We start from the raw sequence: 12,676 nt of genomic DNA, 5'->3' as shown, positions 1-12,676 counted from the left end.
TTTTAGTTTTAATGAATGTGAAAATGCAGTTTGCTGGCTTTCTACACCTTATTTTTTTCCCCCTTAAATGTTATTGGCCCTACAAAACAAGAATTGCCATATGGAGTCAAACTTCAGGATCTATACCATCTAGCATTCTTTTTCTGAAATTGGCAACAAGAAATATTTTGTGGCCTGCCTGTCTTCTCTGTTACTAATCTGTGAGCACATTCTCACCCTTCCCCTCAAATGTCCATCCCTAGGTTCCATTAATGATCAATTATAAATCTTCTTTAGGACTTCTCATGGTGTCATGGGAAAGGAAGGGCTGGACTAGTTCTAGTTTTGGCTCCTCTCCTATAAGGGAGCAAACTCAACAAATTGAAGTTTATCCCTCTCATTCCAGAATTTCATTGACTGCATTTATCTCCTGAAAGTTCTTCCTTTCATATTCTCTACAGCTTCTTGAAACAGTTATTAAAATAAGTTTACTACCTGCCATAAGAAGTACTTTATTTTTTTACCATTTTCAATAATGCCCCTTCAACTGAACAAGTCTTATGTTCACTTTGATCTCGTTTGTGGCTTTACTTTGGTCAAAATATTTTCCAAACTAAAAAAAAATCATCTTTTTTACCTGTCTTCATACAAGAGTTTTAACTTGTCATCATTTTAGTTTGCCTAAAGGTACTCTCCACTTCCTACATCTTTTTATTTGGTTTCAGTAACTATTACTGTTCATAGTATTGTGTTATGGAACTTCCATGTTTTCTTGTGAGGGTAAAGGTACAGTGGATTGAGCATGAGGACTGGAGACAAGATTCAAAGTTAGCTTTACCCTACTAGCAGCATGACCCTGGGCAAGTCACTTAACCTCTGCCTCACTTTCTTCATCTGTAAAAGAGTGTTAATAATAACACAACCTCCTGGGACTGTGAGGACCAAATGAGATCATTGTAATTGCTTAGGACAATGTATGTGAAACTAGGTACTATGTAAATGTTAGTTATCATTCTTTAAGGAACTAGGATCATCTATCTTGTCCAGTCCCTTTATTTGACAGATATGGGAAAGGACATAGGTTAGTTAAATGGCTTGCACAAGGTCACACAGTTATTAAATAGCAAGAATATTTTGAATATAGACTTTCTGGCTCCACATTCAGTGTTTTCACCTGTTTCATTTCTAATGCTTCTTGATCAAAACCTACATATTGTTGGATTTTATTGTTTTGCTCACCTAAACAATGTATTAAACAAAATGATTCATTGTATTTTCTGCTTAAAAGTCAACCTTTATTTTTCAGTGATATTTATATAAAACTTTATATAATGCTTCCCACATTGTACTTCTTTAATGTATGTAATGATATTATTGTCCCTATTTTACAAATGAAACAAACTCAGAGAGGAGGAAGTAGTACCTTAAAATAAGTTTTCTGGCCATCTTTTTTTAAAAAAGTCTTCATACAGTCATCTTTGGTAAATCCAGTATACTGTATTCGGTTGGCTCAAATAATCCAGGGTAGCATTTGCACAGCATCTGGAGATAAAAAAGGTTAATTTTCAACAAAGCCTCGACCTAACCAGGTAGTTGTTTGGCCAATTGTTTACAATAAACCACTGATTTAAGTTTGTTTTTATTTATCTTTAATGGAGTATAGCTAAAGAATTCTCATCAGTGAAGGCTCCAATAGGTGGAAGCCTAAATGAAATTTAACTATAGGACTCATTGATTTTTAAAGCTGCTTTAAAAAAAAAATGAGCCAAGAAATTGTAAATGGATTATTAGTGTACTAACACTTCTTGTAGCAATAGTTCGAGTGTGAAGCAAAGGGACAAGCTACCTTAAGGGATCTTCCTCTTTTAGATTTTTAGAATTGGCCATGAGCTCCTCTCATCCCCCATCTTTTATGAATTGTAACTCTAGCCATCATTGATTACTTCCAATGGGTTTTGGTCTTCTTGAACAGTGTTTTCCTACTTAATGCCCCAGGAAGTATTGAGATAAAAAACTTCAATGAAATCTGTCAAATACATAAGACTTTCGGAGCAAGGAATCAGACTTCTCAGATTTAATGGTTCAGTGTCCAAGATATGGATGTAAGACCAATAGCAATGCTCTAGAAGATAAGTAATCAAAATATGAACAAAATTATCCAAGAATTGCAGGCACTACTAAGAAAGATGAAAATCAACCTTGGGGTTTCACCTCATAACCTGTAATGACAAAAATGACAGATGAGAATAGTCAATGTTGGTGAGGTTGTGGGAAGAGAAGTACATTCATTGTAAGCAAAAGATACTCATTGCTAGAGCTGTGAATCAGTGAAATCATTTGGAAAGCGATTTGGAATTAAACAGGTAATTCCAAAATAAAATAACCAAAATAACCATGCACTTTGATCCAGAGATGCTGTTAACTTGGCATATGTTGATGAGAAGGAAGTATCACAAAATGGGATAGCAAAAAATTGGAAACATGCCCATTGGGCAATGGCTAACCAGTTGTAATACATTGTAATGGAATATTGCTGTGTGGTTTAAAAAAAGATGTGAGGAATAAAGAGATGCTTGGAAAGATTACACGAACTGAGTAAGCAGAGCCAAGAAAGGGATATATATGCAATTGCTACAACATAAATGGAAAGTATCCCACATCCCTAAAGATCAGAAGTGAATGTTACAAATTCATAAAGAACAAACACGGCTTGAAGAAGAGAAGATGCACACCTTTGCAGTAATGGGAGAGCCAGAAGTGTATAGTGCACATATTTTCAGACTTTTTCAATGTATTGATCAGTTGATACTGATTTCCTTTTTTGTCTTAAGAAAAGTACTCTTCTCAGATGTTTCTGTGGGAAGGGGAGGATGGATATTGGGAAGACAAATGATGAAGAAAAGCAAAAGACATCAATAAAGCATTTTTTAAAGACTTGATGGTTTCCTAGCTGAGAGAAATCATATTTGTTGAAAGCAGTATATTGTAGTGAAATGCAAATAGATTATATTAAGAGTCAGATGATCTGCTTTTGAATCTCAGCAAAAAGGTTGATAAAAATATAGGCTTTCCCCAACTATGGACTAAGGGCAGCTAGGTGTCTTCAGTGGATAAAATCCTGGGCCTGGAGTCAGAAAGACTCATCTTCCTGGGTTTCAATCTGGTTCACAGATGCTAGGTGTGTGACCCTAGACAAGTTGCAACCCTATTGATCTCAATTTCCTCATTTGTAAAATGAGCTGAAGAAAGAAATGGCAAAACCACTCTAGAATTTTTGCCAAGAAAATGCCAAATGGGGTCATGAAGATTTGAATATGACTAAATGGATATAGGTAACAACCTTAAAATATGATGTTTGGGAAAGGAAGAAAAGGTAGATTTCTTAAAATTTGAATAATAGCATTTATATAGTGCTTTAAGATTTGTAAACTACAAATGTTAATTCATATTCTCACTATATTATTTAAATTTTATTTAGATAATTCAGATTTTTAGTTGATATTTAATTCAGATTCTCATTAAATATTAGTAGTTTTATAAACTACAAATGTTAATTCAGATTCTCACTGTAACCTACTATAAAAAGTGCTATTATCCCCACTTCCCAAATTGAGGCTTGAAAGAGATTAAAATAACTTGACCAGGGTCACACAGCCAATCCATCTTTGAGGCAAGATTTGAACTCAGGTCTTCCTGACTCAAGCCCCAACTCCACTGTGCCAGCTGCTTCACAAATTTCCCATGTTAAAAATATTTACCATGATGAGTTTCTGTTAAAAGTGATTTTAAAAATCTTCATTTGAAGTTAATAATCAACACTCCCATCTATGTATGTCCATTTCATCTAATTCAGCAAGTGATTAGAAAGCACTTGGATTGTATTTACAGGGCAGATGATAATCCTTGCAACTGCCAACATATCAAAGTGATTATTTGAGTATAGGAATATGTTTTGTAATGTGTAAAGAATAATATGAGGATCTGGTAATTTACTAAATAAGCCTTAAGTACTTGAATGTAAAAATGTAAAGTTCCCTTTCTGATGGAAATGCTTGTTGACCAAGATCACCTGTTTCTGTTTCCAGAGTATGTTTCAAATACTCCATCCTAACTAACCAACATTTGCTGTTGGCTTAATATCCTATCAATACTTAATGTGGCTTCAGTTCACATTGTCTTTTTCAGTATTGTGATAGGAAGACATTGCATATACTTGCATATAAGAAAAGATAACTAATAAGAAAGCAAATCATTTCTTGAGTTTTGTTTTGTTTTGTTTTAACTCAGTTAAGTTGGTTTTAGGGAATCAGAGTAAACGTTGGCATAATTCAGAATTTTTTGCATTGCAGTTCATTAGATGAATTGTTTTGTTCAGATCCTCAGGCTCAGACATGCTAATTTTTATATAGAATTTCTGCCTACTTATTGAGTATCAAAATCTAAGTGATTCCCAATGATTACATTTTGAAAACTAATGACTTCTTGATGAAGGCTAGATAGACAACTGATAGAGACTCAAATAGTTCAAGGTACTTTGATGTGATCAGTGTAAGCGATCCTTTTCCTGACGCGGGTCTCCACTCTGTAACTCGCTCTCTATGGTCTTGGGAATTTAAGTAGCTACAAAAAAAATCCATCTCTAGGCAGACAAGTTCCTCAGACTTAGCAAGACTAGTCCACTGGCAATCCATCTCCGGACTTGTACACAGCTCAGTGAAGCCTGTGCAAAATTCACTCTTAGGACCTCAGTCTTGGAAATTCAAGGCCACCCACTCTCCACAGCAATGAGGCAATCATAGGGCGTTCACAAGGACTCCTGATAATGGAATAATTAACTCACCGGTTTTGAAAAACTGAAAAAGAAAGTGCCCAAATGCTTTGGTTTTTAAATGTTCACATATTAGTGAAATTCTCAATACCTTTTCTCATTCCGGTTTGATAATTTGTACTGGGACCAGAGAGGAAACCAGGTTAATTCTGAAAAGTGCTCACTGTTTTATAAGCCTGACTGCGTAAAGGAAAGTATTGTGCTTTGTATTACAACATGAATATCTTCAGTGAGCAACACTTGTTAATGATGGGAATCTAAAAAACCAGGACATCAGCATTCCATACAGTCATCTGTGGATGATCCTGAGGAATATGTTCACTAGAGAAACTCCTGGAAGATACAGATGTAATTAATCCGAAGGGCTTCCATTTTATTTTTGTAGAGGTGTCTTTATTGGGGTTGACAACTGTGCACTAGCACTTGGCATACTTTTTTCCCTCCTTACACTTGAAAGGGGGGAAAGGAGTCAAAGCCAGACCTTACTTGGGGAAATATGTGAAGTTTTGTTCATTTCAGTAAATGGGTTAACTTCATTGTGCACAGCTCCCTATGACTATGTCATGGCACTATGGGCCACCATTGAATATTTAATAAAATTCAGTTATAGGTATTCTCATTGCTGATAGATAGGGAGACATGATATAGGATCCCTGCCCTTGGAAAGCTTTTAAGTTACTCCTAGGCTATCATCAAAGAAGGGATTCGTGTTTTAGGTAAACCGCTAGGATTTGACACCAGATTGACTACTAGGTGGTGTAGTTGATTGAGTCTCAAGGAAGACATCTTCTCAAGATCAAATACAGACTCAGATACTTAATAGCTATATGACCCCAGAAAATTCATCTAACTCTGTCTCAGTTTTCTCATCTGTAGAATGAGCTAAAGAAGGAAATGGCAAACCACTCCTAGTATTTTTGCTAAGAAAATGCCAAATGGGATCACAAAGAGTTGGGCATGACTGAAATGAACGAAATAGGATTAAGAGAAAGAAATGTCGTTCAACAGGTAATAGACTGGGAGGAAAAGATTGCAAAGAAATGAAGGCTCGATTTGGAGTCAGAGAGCCACATTTCAGTTCCCAGCTCTTACTACCTGGGTGACCTTGAGAAAGACACTTCTCCTAAGCGCTGGCTTCCTCATCTGCAAAAGGCAGAAATTGGACTGGGTGAGAATGACCTTAAAAGTCCCTTCTTCCAACTCTCATTCTACAATCTGCTGATTCACAGATTCAAAACTGGCCATACCAATAGTGGAATAGATTTAGAAACAAACTATACAGATTCCAATCCTGTCTCTTGTACCTACTAGCTGTATGATTGCAATCACCGGCAATTCAGAGGAGAACCTTGGCCTCCAACTATAAAATGGACACAATACTTGAACTACTTACTTTCCAAGTGTTGTACAGGAAGCACTTTATAAACCTTAGAACAGTATATAAAGCCAAGTTATTGAACGAGAATCACAGAAGAGAACGAGAATAATCAAGACTACTGAGAACATTTTAAGATGACATTGACTAGTGTTGGGAAAATAACATCAACATGGAAGAAAATTCATCAAGTGTGACTACCCAAATTTCATACATTTATTATGATCCCAAGATTCCAACCTGAGGAAATCAGAGGTTATCTAGATTATTTTATTTTACAGGAGGGAAAGTGAAGCACAGACAGACTATGGCGTTCTTAAAATGCATATCAGTTATTGTTCAGTTCCATAAAGATGTGTGCATTATGGTAGTGTGTTGAAACAGAGCATGAGATTTAGGGTCATCAGATTTTAGTTGAAAGCATACTTTATTTTGTCACATTGGGCAAAAGATTGAACCTCTCAAGACCTTCATTTTGCAATTCATCAGGCACTTTTCAACACAAAATGAGGTGGAGTCAGTTAGGTGGCTCAGGGGATAGAGAACCAGACCTTACCATTCTTCGGCCTCAGAACCAGATGTGTATCAATTCCAAGCAGAAGGTAAGGGTTAAAAAAAAAATCCCACAAAATGAGATTTAAACAGGAGTTCTTAACCTTGAATCTGTGAGATTTTTAAAAACATGTTTTTATAACTATTGCAGTATGATTGTTGTCCTTACCATCCTATTTATACAAATTATTTTGAGAAGGGGCCACCAAAAGGATCCATGACATACACAAAAAAAGGTTGAGAATCCCTGGACTGATTGTCTTAAGAAGATTCCTTTTAGACTGCCTGCCCTTTGACCAAGCCATAGCACTGCTGGGTTTGTACCCCAAAGAGATAATAAGGAAAAAGACATGTACAAGAATATTCATAGCTGCGCTCTTTGTGGTGGCCAAAAATTGGAAAATGAGGGGATGCCTTTCAATTGGGGAATGGCTGAACAAATTGTGGTATATGTTGGTGATGGAATACTATTGTGCTCAAAGGAATAATAAAGTGGAGGAATTCCATGGAGACTGGAACGACCTCCAGGAAGTGATGCAAAGCAAAAGGAGCAGAACCAGGAGAACTTTGTAGACAGGGACTGATATACTGAGATACAATCGAATGTAATGGACTTCTCCATTAGTGGCAATGTAGTGATCCTGAACAACCCAGAGGGATCTACGAGAAAGAGCACTATCCACATTCAGAGGAAAAGCTGTGGGAGTAAAAACACTGAAGAAAAACAACTGCTTGATTACATGGGTTGATGGGGATATGATTGGGGATGTAGACCCTAAATGATCATCCTAGTGCAAAAATCAACAACATGGAAATAGGGCTTAATCAATGACACATGTAAAACACAGTGGAATTGCACATCAGCTTTGGGAAGGGTGTGGAGGGGAGGGAGGGAAAGAATATGATTCTTGTAACCAAGAAATAATGTTCTAAATTGACTAAATAAAAATTTTTTTTAAATTACGTATAAAGCTGGGTCTGTACCCCAAAGAGATAATGAACAAAAAGACTTGTACAAGAATATTCATAGCTGCGCTCTTTGTGGTGGCCAAAAACTGGAAAACGAGGGGATGCCCTTCAATTGGAGAATGGCTGAGCAAATTGTGGTATATGTTGGTGATGGAATACTATTGTGCAAAAAGGAATAATAAAGTGGAGGAATTCCATGGAGACTGGAACGACCTCCAGGAAGTGATGCAGAGCAAGAGGAGCAGAACCAGGAGAACATTGTACACAGAAACTAATACACTGTGGTATAATCGAACGTAATGGACTTCTCCATTAGTGGCGGTGTAATGTCCCTGAACAATCTGCAGGGATCTAGGAGAAAAAACACTATTCATAAGCAGAGGATAAACTGTGGGAGTAGAAACACCGAGGAAAAGCAACTGCCTGACTACAGCGGTTGAGGGGATATGACAGAGGAGAGACTCTAAACGAAACTCTAATGCAAATATTAACAACATGGCAATGGGTTCGAATCAAGAACACATGTGATACCCAGTGGAATTACACATCGGCTATGGGGGTGGGGGAGAGGAAAAGAAAATGATCTTTGTCTTTAACGAATAATGCTTGGAAATTATCAAATAAAATATTATAAAATTAAAAAAACAAAAACAAAAAAAATTACGTATAAAAACAGTTTCAAACATCTTTTATTTTTTTATTTTAATAACATGCCCACATAAGTTTCCAAAGTTATATGATCCAAATTGTCTCCCTTCCTCCCTTTCCACTCCAGGAGCTGACAAGCTAGGCAATCTGAGTTATACATGTATTGGATTATTAAAACCATTTCCATATTATTCATTTTTGTAAGGGAATCTTATAAAACCAAAACCCCAAACATACCCAAATAAACAAGTGACAAATCATAAAAAAAAAGATTCCTTTTAGTCCTAATTCTTATGGTCCTATTGAAGACCCTTTGATATTGTGAAAAGCCACTCCTCACACTTCCACAGCTGCATAGACCATTTGGTTACACCTCATTTCACAGAAGAGTTTGCTTTTGTGTAAAATTTTCATTCACACAACTATGTGCCTAGCTTATACTTCAAAAACAGTAAAAGGCTATTCAAATTCTGTCATCTCATCAATGTGGATATTCAAAAGATGCAGATGTCTAGCCATAACCACCTATCTTGTGCAGAGCTTGTCTACATTCTCCCTTGGTGCAGAAGGTGTACCCAACTTACAGGAGCCATTGCTTTCCCTTGACTTCTCAAGGATACCAATGGAGCACATGGGCTGTCCATTGATTATCCTTTGCTCTTGTGGTTAATTTATCTTCTTTACCCATATGTTTCTTGGATCACATCCTTTAAACTTTTTTTAAACCCTTACTTTCCACCTTAGAATCAATGCTATGGATCAGCTCTAAGGTAGCAGAGTGGTAAGGTAAGGGCTAGGCAATGGGGGTGAAGTGACTTGCCCAGGGTCACATAGCTAGGAAGTGTCTGAGGTCAGATTTGAACCCAGGACCTCCCATCTCTGGGCATGGCTCTCAATCCACTGAGCCACCCAGCTGCCCCCCTTTAAACCTTTTTTTTTCATAATTGAAAAAATGGCAGACTATTCACATCTATCATGTCCCTCTTTATTTTTCTTTGAGTGATCCTCAGACTATACTGTTCTATAATTCATCACCAGGCACCAGCTAGGGAAGAATGTTGTCATTAAAAAAGATGAACTTCTACAGAATTGGAGAAAATGTAACTTTGTCCTCTCTTTGTAGAAGTGGGGAACTATGGGTGTAAAATGCTGTTTATAGCTTATTAACTTTTTTTCCTCTGTTACAAGAACTCCATGATTAAGGAAGAGAGAATGGAGATTTTTGTGAATGGTGGAAAATTAATATATTAATGAAAATAAAATTTAGAGAGATAAATAGATTATGCTTTGTTTCAGCTAGCTGACCAGTTGGTGATGACTTATTCAACCATAGAAACCCAGTAAAAGGTTCTATATTAAATATGGTAAATAAATATTCTCAGAAATTCCATTTTTCCTCTGAAACCCTTAAAAATCACTCTCTTATAATGAATCCCGATGTGAAATTTTGATTAATGATCGTTCCTGAGATCTGAAATCTCAAGTCAAAAGCTAAAAATTCTTTGAAAACAGAGCCATTTCCTTGTTTCCCAGACTCCTTGCTTTACTTCATCCCCAGATGTCTAGTACAAGTCACTGTAACACTCAATTGACATTCAATGAGAGCTTGAAAACTAATATTGTTTTTAGTAAGCTCTGAAGTGTTTGCATACACGCTTTGGATTCTACAAAGGTCACCAGCTCAGAGTGTTCTATGAAGCAAAGAAACATTAGGTTCATAGTTTATTAAGGATTCCAGTTTGGCTTGTTTTTGTGAAAAGTAGATGTATGACTTTCCATGCATCAGTAGCTAAAATTCAGGCAATGCAAGGTCCCCAAGTGATAGAGAGCTACCATCCTGGAACAACTTGAGTAATCAGAAATTCTTAATTGTGAATATTTGATGGGGTGATTTATCTCAGTATTCAACTTTAATCATAATTATTCTTAGAATTAATTGGGAAAACTGGCTGAAAATTTTAATAAGAGGCAGCTAGGTAGTATAATGGATAGAGTGTCTGGCCTGGAGTTGGGAGATCCTAGGTTCAAATCTGACCTCAGACACTTCCTAGCTGTGTGACCCTGGGCAAGTCACTTGACCCCCATTGCCTAGCCTTACCACTCTTCTACCTTAGAAATGATACTTAGTATTGATCCTAAGATAAAAGGTAATAAGTTGTTTTTTTTTTTTAGCTATGAATATGGGGAAGGAGTACATTGCAAGCACGCCAAAGCACCCACACAAAGGCATGAAAGTGGATAAAGATAATGAAATATCAAGTTTGTAGAACAGCAAGGAATCCAGTTTGGTTGCATTCTATCCACTGTACCGCATTGTCATATAAGTTTCTAAATGATAGTCTGAAAGTCCCATTTCATTACTAATAATTAAAGCTCTTTATTTCTGTCAATAATTTTATTTAAATGCCCCCTCTCTCAGGATGAGTTTTAGAAAACAAATTGGCAAAGCTTTTTTTTTTTATCTCTTATACAGAGAATAACTTCAAAAACTATTCCATAACAATGAGGTAGCTTATGATTTTTTTAAAAAGGGGGAAAATCTTGTTTAGTAGTTTTCAGTCGTGTCCAACTCTTTGTAACCCTATTTGAAGCATATGAGATCTCTTAGCAAAGATGCTGGAGTGATTTGCCATTTCCTTCTTCATCTTATTTTCCAAATGAGGAGACTGAGGCAAACAGGATTAAATGACACACCCAGGGTCAGTCAGTAATTATCTAACACCAAATTTTAATCCAGGTCTCCCTAACTCCAGGTTTGGCACTCTATCCACTGTGCCACCCAGCTGCCCTGTGATAATAATAATAAAAAAAAAAGAAACAAGAAAAATTAACTTCCAATGAATTTATAAGGCTTACAAATGTTGCCTCCTAAACTTGATTCCTTTGATGAACCAGAAAAAGGCTAGACTGTCTTAAAAGTGTCCCCCTCTGAGGGGCAGCTAGGTCTGGAGATGGGAGGTCCTGGGTTCAAATCAGACACTTCCTACTTGTGTGATCCTTAGGTAACCCCCATTGTCTAGCCCTTTCTGCTCTTCTGCTTTAAAACCAATACATATTATTGATTCTAAGACGGAGGGCAAATGCAGTTGGTTTGTTGTTGTTTTTTAAATAGTGCATACTATAAAAACTTGCTCTGGTACCTCAGCTGTGAGCGTGTCTGCATGTATGAGCACCGACCCAACATCTGTGTGTACGTCTATGTAAATGTGCACAGGTATACGTTAACTCTTCAATACTGTCTCTTCCCCAAAATTTTTAGGGGTCCCAAGAGTTCTCAGATTTGAATGATAAAAACAAAGTATGCCATAAGGTACCGCTTTAGTAATTAACTGGTTCTTTAATAGAGCCTCAATTACTTTGTTTCATGATAAGAAAAAAAAATACATTCCAAGACAGAGTTCCATTCGACATCTGGGAACCTCCTAACAGCTGGCTACCTAATGAATATGCATCTGCTTAAGAGGCTGTAGACCATTAATAAACCAATAGATGGAGAGCAGAAACAATCTTTGTCAGCTTCAAATGAGATTGGATGCAATGTGCTGTGAAGTGTCACTGTCACATTGAATAGACTGGGGGAGGTTAACAACGGACCGCCGGCTCCCGGCTCTTTGTATTGCTAGACTTCTTCGAACGTTTGCTTCACGCCGAGAAACTGTGTTTTTGACTTACGTCTTATTTATTTTTTCCGACGGCTGGATTAGACCGTCCAGAAAATGGTTTCGGGTTTGTTCCATCAGAGCCGTCTGGAACGGTGTTAAGACCACCGCATTAGAGGACAAAAGAGCTTCCTTTGTGACCTCGGACAGCTCCCTCCCAGCCCTCCTCCCCGCTTCCTTTCCGCGTCAGTAAGACTGGAGGATGGATGTGGAGTTTGGACTATAGACCACGAAGACCTCTTTCGACCATGACACTGACTCCATGGTGTGCCCGGGGCATCCTGTATTTCTATATGTAGCAACGCCATTCCTGTTTGGGTATAGTTAGTGTCTTTCAGTCGTGTCTGACTCCTCTTGACTCCTTTGGGGATTTTCTTGGCAAAGATAAAGGAGCGGTTTGCCAACATTTTACACATGTGGAAACTGAGATAAAAAAGGTTTAGTGACTTGGCCAGGGTCACTCAGCGGATAGGTGTCCAAGGCCTCATTTGTCCTCAGGAAGATGAGTCTTCCTGACTCCAGGTCTAGTTCTCTATCCACCCAGTCACACAGCTGCCCAATACTATTCCTATTACTCGTTAAAATGGAAGCAATTTGATCCTCAGATTTTGAGCTAGAAGTTATCTGAGAGATTACCCAAATCCCTCCAATAAAATGGAAACTTTT

This window comes from Monodelphis domestica, chromosome 1, assembly GCF_027887165.1.
Source record: "Monodelphis domestica isolate mMonDom1 chromosome 1, mMonDom1.pri, whole genome shotgun sequence".
NCBI lineage: Eukaryota > Metazoa > Chordata > Mammalia > Didelphimorphia > Didelphidae > Monodelphis > Monodelphis domestica.
This window is presented reverse-complemented; position numbering follows the sequence as displayed.